This window comes from Dendrobates tinctorius, unplaced genomic scaffold, assembly GCF_039654945.1.
Source record: "Dendrobates tinctorius isolate UK_male_01 unplaced genomic scaffold, ASM3965494v1 ptg000046l, whole genome shotgun sequence".
NCBI classification, from domain to species: Eukaryota; Metazoa; Chordata; class Amphibia; order Anura; family Dendrobatidae; genus Dendrobates; species Dendrobates tinctorius.
In genome coordinates, this window is record NW_027361714.1 from 75,541,064 (window position 1) to 75,551,453 (window position 10,390).

Sequence of the window (10,390 nt, forward strand, 5' to 3'; positions counted from 1 at the left end):
TCAGCTTCCTCTAATTGAAAAATAGCTTTCCAAAGTGCAATGTTTTCAATTGGAGGAAGCTGATGGACGGATCTGGCCTCATGCTCCTCCATTAGCTGCCATTTTATAGACAGGGTGGCTGCACAGGCTGTAAGAAAGGAGGATAACCATAACGTGTACAATTGCTTCTCATAAAATTAGAATATCATCAAAAAGTTAATTTATTTCAGTTCTTCAATACAAAAAGTGAAACTGTGAAACTCATATATTATATAGAGTCATTACAGAGTGATCTATTTCAAGTGTTTATTTCTGTTAATGTTGATGATTATGGCTTTCAGCCAATGAAAACCCAAAAGTCGTTACCTCAGTAAATTAGAATAATTTACGAAAACACCTGTAAAGTCTTCCTAAGTCTTTTAAAAGGTCCCTTAGTCTGTTTCAGTAGACTCCACAATCATGGGGAAGAATTCTGACTTGACAAATGTGTAGAAGGCAGTCATTGACACACTCCACAAGGAGGGTAAGCCACAAAAGGTCATTGCTAAAGAAGCTGGCGGTTCACAGGCTGCTGTATCCAAGCATATTAATGGAAAGTTAGGAGGAAGGAAAAATTGTGGTAGAAAAAGGTGCACAAGCAACCAGGTTAACTGCAGCCTTGAAAGGATTGTTAAGAAAAGGCCATTCAAAAATTTGGGGGAGATTCACAAGGAGTGGACTGCTGCTGGAGTCATTGCTCCAAGACCCACCGCACACAGACGTATCCAGGACATGGGCTACAAGTGTCGCAATCCTTGTGTCAAGCCACTCATGACCAATAGACAACGCCAGAAGTGTCTTACCTGGGCCAAGGTGAAAAAGAACTTGACTGTTGCTCAATGGTCCAAGTTGTTGTTTTCAGATGAAAGTTAATTTTACATTTCATTTGGAAATCAAGATCCCAGAGTTTGGAAGAAGATTGGAGAGGCACACAATCCAAGCTGCTTCAGGTCTAGTGTGAAGTTTCCACAAACAGTGATGGTTTGGGGAGCCATGTCATCTGCTGGTGTAGGTCCACTGTGTTTTATCAAGACAAAAGTCAGCACAACCGTCTACCAGGAAATTTTAAAGCACGTCATGCTTCCCTCTGCCGGCAAGCTTTTTGGAGATGGAAATTTCATTCTCCAGCAGGACTGGGCACCTGTCCACACTGCCAAACGTACCAATACCTGGTTTACAAACAACAGTATCACTGTGCTTGATTGGACAGCAAACTCCTATTGTCAAGAGGAACATGAGAGACTCCAGACCCAACAATGCAGACGAGCTGAAGGCTGCTATCAAAGCAACCTGGGCTTCCAAAGCACCTCAGCAGTGCCACAGGCTGATCGCCTCCATGCCACGCAGCATTGATGCAGCAATTGGAGCAAAAGGAGCCCCGACCAAGTATTGATTTGCATTTACTGAACATACATTTCAATAGACCAACATTTTGGATTTTAAAATCATTTTTTCAAGCTGTTGTTATAAAGTATTCTAATTTACTGAGCTAATGACTTTTGAGTTTTCATTGGCTGTAAGCCACAATCATCAACATTAACAGAAATAAACACTTGAAATAGATCACTCTGTTTGTAATGACTCTAAATAATATACGAGAACAAAAAAATGTGTATATTGAATACAGCTCTGTATAAGCAAAGCAGCATAAGAAGGTTTACATATTGCATTCTCTCTGATGCTAATTATTTATGTATTATCATTGCTCATCAGTGAGAAGCAATACTTCTATTGTTGGTGGTTTTGTGCTAGGCAATGATCCTTACAGTAACTTTAATGCAATAATTTGTACACTAAATGATCATTCCCGAATTGCTGTAGATGTGTATTGTTTGCACTGTGAAGGCAATGGAAAGTTGTTAATACATCAGAATTTGTCACACTGAAAATACATGATGGCTACTGAAAAACTGAATTAGTTACCGAACGTGATACACCTGAAGATAATGATCGCATTGTATTAAGGATTAGTGAAGCCATTACACTCATCATTGTTTACATAGGAAGCTTTCTGCTGGCAAGTAGCAACACAACTCATTGAAATATTGCTTCTTTGAACTCCACCTGTCTATGGTTGAAATTTTCTACACATATTTAAGTATTATATTTATTTGTTTAAAGATACTTAGATTTTTCGAGAAAATTAGAAATGTTTCTTTCTAAATGTATGTCAATATATTTAGAAAGCAGTACCTTAACAGAATGGGGAAATGCACCAGCATTGCGTTTTTGTAAAGTTCAGTTTCTTCTAAGGTGGAATGTATTCATTCATTTTAATGCCACATGACCCTTTCACCCAACAGGATTCTACTTTGGTGATGATCAGATGTTCCACCAGATTTTTCTTCATGTCTCAACATAAAAGCCTTGACTTTTTTTTTTGTAGAGAAAAAGCTCTAAATATATTCTCCTTGTGAAAAAAGATTATCAGAAATGTATTATTTTTATTTTGAGTGCCATACTTTATTTTTAGCACATTGATAAAAATGATAGACGTTATCAGTACAATATATTACATTTGGAAATGTATACAATGTGTTTTTTTTTTCAGCTGTTTAGTTGTTAAGCTTTGGTCACACAATGCGAAATCTGTAATTGCCCAAAGTAAGTTACTTCTAGTTGTCTTGCGCATCTGAAAACATGGTGGCAACAATTTCAATTTGGGTTTCTGGTATGGCTGGATTTATGATCCTTTTGTGAGGTACATTTTTTGTTTATGGTCTGATGTACAGTACCTGCAAACCATGTCCATAATGTTACAATAGATAGACTGAGACCAAAGGAGTGCCCAATTTTGACTTCTGTGTGACTGATAGCATAAAGGACAAAAAAGTTATTACTATGCTATTTGATACACAGATATACAGTAAAACGATAATAAATATATCTCATATATTTTTTGTCCTTTATACTATCAGTATATATATATTTATACAGGGTGGGCCATGTATATAGATACACATAAATAAAATGGGAATGGTTGGTGACATCAACTTCCTGTTTGTGGCACATTAGTATATGGGAGGGGGAAATCTTTTCAAGATGGGTGGTGATCATGGCTGCCATTTTGAATTTGGCCATTTTGGATCCAACCTTATGTTTTCCAATGGGAAGAGGGTCATGTGACACATCAAACTTATTGAGTATTTCACAAGAAAAACACTGGTGTGCTTAGTTTTAACATAACTTTATTCTCTGAGGAGTTATTTACAAATTTCTCTTTGATTACAGCCATTGACATGTCGCAGAGGTTAACACGTGAGGAGCGGACAGAAATTGTGTTGATGTCTGGTCAACGCAGTACCCGGGTCATTGCAGCAGAGTTAAATGCAAGACACTACGCAAGAAAACTGTCACCATTCCAATTTTATTTAGGTGTATCCATATAAATGGCCCACCCAAAAAAGTTTGCCTCATCACTAGAGTTGAGCGATACCGTCCGATACTTCAAAGTATCGTATCGGATGGTATCGGCCGATCTTTAAAAAAAGTATCGGTATCGCCGATTCCGATACCGGAAGTCCCATTCAAGTCTATGGGACTTCCGGTATCGGAATAAGAAAAACCCTTTCCTGCCCTTGTACAGCCTCTCTGGGGTCTGTACGGGCCTTTCGGGGGGCTGTGCCGGCCTGCCAGGGGGTCTGTGCAGGCTCCGGTGGTCTGTGCCGGCCTGCCGGGGGGCTGTGCCGGCCTGCCGGGGGGCTGTGCAGGCTCCGGGGGGCTGTGCCGGCCTGCCGGGGGGCTGTGCCGGCCTGCCGGGGGGCTGTGCAGGCTCCGGGGGGCTGTGCCGGCCTGCCGGGGGGCTGTGCCGGCCTGCCGGGGGGCTGTGCCGGCCTGCCGGTGGTCTGTGCAGGCTTCGGGGGTCTGTGCAGGCATCGTCCGATGGGACTACAAGTCCCATCGGGCGATGCCTGCTACCATGACAGTGATTGACACATTAGCCAATGATGGGACAGTAGTAGTCCCATCATCCGGCTAATGTGTTGAATGTAAAAAAAAAAAAAAAAAAAAAAATTACATGCTACATACATACAACATGCATACTACATACATGCTACATTCATACTACATACTACATAAATGCTACATTCATACTACATACTACATACATGCTACATTCATACTACATACATACTACATATATACTACATACATACTACATATATACTACATACATACTACATATATACTACATGCATGCTACATACATACTACATGCTACATACATACTACATGCTACATACTACATATATACTACATGCATGCTACATACATACTACATGCTACATACATACTACATATATACTACATGCATGCTACATACATACTACATGCTACATACATACTACATATATACTACATATATACTACATGCATGCTACATACATACTACATACATACTACATATATACTACATGCATGCTACATACATACTACATGCTACATACATACCACATACATACTACATACATGCTACATGCTACATATATACTACATATATACTACATGCATGCTACATACATACTACATGCTACATACATACTACATATATACTACATACATACTACATACATACTACATGCATGCTACATACATACCACATACATACTACATGCTACATACATACCACATACATACTACATACATACTACATGCTACATACATTCATACATATATACTACATGCATGCTACATACATACTACATATATACTACATGCATGCTACATACATACTGCATGCTACATGCATGCTACATACATACTACATACATACTACATGCTACATACATACCACATATATACTACATACATACAATACATTCATACAATACATACATAGACATACAGTACATATAACATAGAGTAACATACTTACCAATACTTGTCACATTGTTCCCCGAAGCCATTGTCTTTTCCGGAATAAATATTAACATAACAAACCACAAAAATACTCACCCACGATCCGAAGCAGTCCACGAGTGTGTCCCACGACGATCTTGGGTAGAGAACTGCAGCATCAGATGATGCTGCCGTTCTCTACGGGCTGCAGGAATCCAATGACGGAAGGTAGGTATCCTTCCGCACTGTATTCCTCCGCCACTTAAAAAAAAAAAAAAAAGTCCCTAGTCTCACTTTATGCCATTGCTGTGTGGGAATTTCCCACACAGCAATGGCATAAAGTGAGACTAGGGACTTTTTTTTTTTTAAGTGGCGGAGGAATACAGTGCGGAAGGATACCTACCTTCCGTCATTGGATTCCTGCAGCCCGTAGAGAACGGCAGCATCATCTGATGCTGCAGTTCTCTACCCAAGATCGTCGTGGGACACACTCGTGGACTGCTTCGGATCGTGGGTGAGTATTTTTGTGGTTTGTTATGTTAATATTTATTCCGGAAAAGACAATGGCTTCGGGGAACAATGTGACAAGTATTGGTAAGTATGTTACTCTATGTTATATGTACTGTATGTCTATGTATGTATTGTATGAATGTATTGTATGTAGTATGTATGTAGTATATATGTGGTATGTATGTAGTATGTATGTAGCATGCATGTAGCATGCAGTATGTATGTAGCATGCATGTAGTATATATGGAGTATGTATGTAGCATGCATGTAGTATATATGTAGTATGTATGTAGCATGTATGTAGTATGTATGTAGCATGTATGTAGTATGTATGTAGCATGCATGTAGTATATATGTAGTATGTATGTAGCATGTAGTATGTATGTATGTAGCATGCATGTAGTATATATGTAGTATGTATGTAGCATGTATGTAGTATGTATGTAGCATGCATGTAGTATATATGTAGTATGTATGTAGCATGTAGTATGTATGTATGTAGTATGTATGTGGTATGTATGTAGCATGTAGTATGTATGTAGCATGCATGTAGTATGTATGTAGCATGCATGTAGTATGTATGTAGTATGTATGTAGCATGCATGTATGTATGTAGTATGTAGTATATATGTAGTATGTATGTAGCATGTAGCATGTATGTAGTATGTATGTGGTATGTATGTAGCATGTAGCATGCATGTAGTATATATGTAGTATGTATGTAGTATGTATGTGGTATGTATGTAGCATGTAGTATGTATGTAGCATGCATGTAGCATGCATGTAGCATGCATGTAGCATGCATGTAGCATGTATGTAGTATATATGTAGTATGTATGTAGCATGTAGTATGTATGTAGCATGCATGTAGTATGTATGTAGTATTTTTTTTTTTTTTTTTAACATTTAACACATTAGCCGGATGATGGGACTACTACTGTCCCATCATTGGCTAATGTGTCAATCACTGTCATGGTAGCAGGCATCGCCAGATGGGACTTGTAGTCCCATCGGACGATGCTTGCACAGACCCCCGGACATCAGCACAGCCCCCCGGCAGGCCGGCACAGCCCCCCGGCAGGCCGGCACAGCCCCCCGGCAGGCCGGTACAGACCCCCACAGGGTGCACAGACCACCGGCAGGCCGGCACAGCCCCCCGGCAGGCCGGTACAGACCCCCACAGGGTGCACAGACCACCGGCAGGCCGGCACAGCCCCCCGGCAGGCCGGTACAGACCCCCACAGGGTGCACAGACCACCGGCAGGCCGGCACAGCCCCCCGGCAGGCCGGTACAGACCCCGGGCAGTCCACACAGCCCCCCGGCAGGCCGGCACAGCCCCCCGGCAGGCCGGCAGAGACCCCCGGAAGGCCCGAAATGACGGCGCATCATGATGCGCACACACCGCGCATCATGATGACGTCAGGCTGTCAATCAACTGAACTTCCGATTCCGATGCCGAATTCCGATATTGAAAAAATATCGGAAGTCGGTATCGGAATTCCGATACAGCAAGTATCGGCCGATACCCGATACTTGCGGTATCGGAATGCTCAACACTACTCATCACTGAACATAATGTTCTGTGTAAACTGAGGGTCCTGTTGCAATTTTTGTTTTGCCCATTCTGCAATTTCAGCGCACCGATCTGGGTCATCCTCGTTGAGATGCCTCAGCAGCTGGATTTTGTAATGGTGCCATTTGTGAGTAGCTAATATCTGCCGAAGGGATGTTCGACTGATGCCAGATCGGCGCACTGAATTCTCATTAAGCTTGATGTATCACATGACCCTCTTCCCATTGTAAAAAATAAAGTTGGATCCAAAATGGCCAACTTTAAAATGGTCGCCATGGTCACCACTCATCTTGAAAAGTTTCCCCACTCCCATATACTAGTGTGCCACAAACAGGAAGTTGATATCACCAACCATTCCCATCATATTTAGGTGTATCCATATACACGGCCCACCCTGTGTGTGTGTGTGTGTGTGTGTGTGTATGTGTATATATACAGTTGTGGCCAAAAGTATTGACACCCCTGCAATTCTGTCAGATAATACTCAGTTTCTTCCTGAAAATGATTGCAAACACAAATTGTTTGGTACAGTTATCTTCATTTAATTTGTCTTAAATGAAAAAGCACAAAAAGAATTGTCCTAAAGCCAAATTGGATATAATTCCACACCAAACATAAAAAAGAGGGTGGACAAAAGTATTGGCACTGTTCAAAAAATCATGTGATGCTTCTCTAATTTGTGTAATTAACAGCACCTGTAACTTACCTGTGACACCTAACAGGTGTTGGCAATAACTAAATCACACTTGCAGCCAGTTGACATGGATTAAAGTTGACTCAACCTCTGTCCTGTGTCCTTGTGTGTACTACATTGAGCATGGAGAAAAGAAAGAAGACCAAAGAACTGTCTGAGGACTTGAGAAACCAAATTGTGAGGAAGCATGAGCAATCTCAAGGCTACAAGTCCATCTCCAAAGACCTGAATGTTCCTGTGTCTACCGTGCGCAGTGTCATCAAGAAGTTTAAAGCCCATGGCACTGTGGCTAACCTCCCTAGATGTGGACGGAAAAGAAAAATTGACAAGAGATTTCAACGCAAGATTTTGCAGATGTTGGATAAAGAACCTCGACTAACATCTAAACAAGTACAAGCTGCCCTGAAGTCCGAGGGTACAACAGTGTCAACCCGTACTATCCATCGGCGTCTGAATGAAAAGGGACTGTATGGTAGGAGACCCAGGAATACCCCACTTCTTACCCCGAGACATAAAAAAAGCCAGGCTGGAGTTTGCCAAAACTTACCTGAAAAAGCCTAAAATGTTTTGAAGGATGTTATCTGGTCAGATAAGACAAAAGTAGAGCTTTTTGGGAAAAGGCATCAACATAGAGTTAACAGGAGAAAAAAAGAGGCATTCAAAGAAAAAAACACGGTCCCTACAGTCAAACATGGCGGAGGTTCCCTGATGTTTTGGGGTTGCGTTGCTGCCTCTGGCACTGGACTGCTTGACCGTGTGCGTGGCATTATGAAGTCTGAAGACTACCAACAAATTTTGCAGCATAATGTAGGGCCCAGTTTGAGAAAGCTGGGTCTCCCTCAGAGGTCATGGGTCTTCCAGCAGGACAATGACCCAAAACACACTTCAAAAAGCACTAGAAAATGGTTTGAGAGAAAGCACTGGAGACTTCTAAGGTGGCCAGCAATGAGTCCAGACCTGAATCCCATAGAACACCTGTGGAGAGATCTCAAAATGGCAGTTTGGAGAAGGCACCCTTCAAATATCAGGGACCTGGAGCAGTTTGCCAAAGAAGAATGGTCTAAAATTCCAGCAGAGCATTGTAAGAAACTCACTGATGGTTACCAGAAGTGGTTGGTCGCAGTTATTTTGGCTCAAGGTTGTGCAACCAAGTATTAGGCTGAGGGTGCCAATACTTTTGTCTGGCCCATTTTTGGAGTTTTGTGTGAAATGATCAATGTTTTGCTTTTTGCTTCATTCTCTTTTGTGTTTTTTCATTTAAGACAAATTAAGTGAAGATAATAATACCAAAGAATTTGTGTTTGCAGTCATCTTCAGAAAGAAACTGAGTATTATCTGACAGAATTGCATGGGTGTCAATACTTTTGGCCACAACTGTATGTGTATACATACATACATACATACATACATACATACAAACAAACAAACAAACAAACAAACAAACAAACACATTCTCACACACACACACACACACGTTTGAGTTTGCCGGATCAGTTCTCAAGACTCCTGTTCATTAACTTGATCAGTAGTCTTTAGATGGTTGGTAGATCTACAATACATTTATAATATGCTGTTCTAATACACTATTGTGCCCATTTCCACATCTATAAGTGCACCTCCAAATAAGGGTGCTCTAAAATTGTTTTTGTTTTTGGGATGTTAGAATTATGGCGTTTGCAGCTTATGTACTATTCTATTCTCTAAAATTATTGTATTACCACTTAGAAAATGTAATGGGATTAGATTTTTTCCCTTCTGGTTAAGGGGGTTTTCCATTTTACCAAAGCTAACAAGCAGCATTGACTGAATTAATAATTATGCATGACAAATGGTGTACATCTCCTTTCCCGTCACAGCAACATGTTTTAATCACGGCCTTGGGGCATGTCTGACATTGTAGACTATGGTAAAGTGTGCAATGTGACATGCGCTTGTTTGGCTTTTTGTGCTGTCACCCCCTCTGACGCAGTAGTCTCCGCTCATCTGCTCTTACATGTGCTGTAATCCCATAGCAATATTTTTTCAAGTGACCTTTCCATATGATTGGTGATATGGTGCTGGTGATGGTGGGTAATAGGCTTCTAAATGTACAGGGTGGGCCATTTATGTGGATACACCTGGGTGGGCCATTTATATGGATACACCTGGGTGGACCATTGTAAAATGGCCGCCATGGTCACCACCCATCTTGAAAAGTTTTCCCCCTCCATATACTAATGTGCCACAAAGAGGAAGTTGATATCACCAACCATTCCCATTTTGTTTAGGTGTATGTATATAAATGGCCCACCCAGGTTTAACCATATAAATGGCCCACCCTGTAGTTATAAAACTGTGTCACAGAAATTGTATGAAATTAAGGATCTTTCTTATATCAAATTCTGGCCTCTCAGAGTATATTTTTTGCAGAATGAAGAAAAATTAACCTTGGAAAACCCCTTAATTAGTTTTGCCATTCATTCATTGTTCCCTATGGAAAAGCACCAATGTCGGTATGTAATGTTACTTGGTAACAGCTCTAGATTTTGAGGTCATGATATAACTGGATGGTGACTGTTAATTGCCCACATTGCATATCATAGACCGATGACTAATTATTTCCATGGCATGGCGTGATCACCAGGCCGGAGGACTTACTGTGAGATCTATTTTCCCCCATTGTAATGCAGCTGACTGATGCACATTACATATTTAGCATTGTGATTATCCATCAATATATGCTATCCTTAATCGCAGGAGTTGTTTTGCTGCCGAG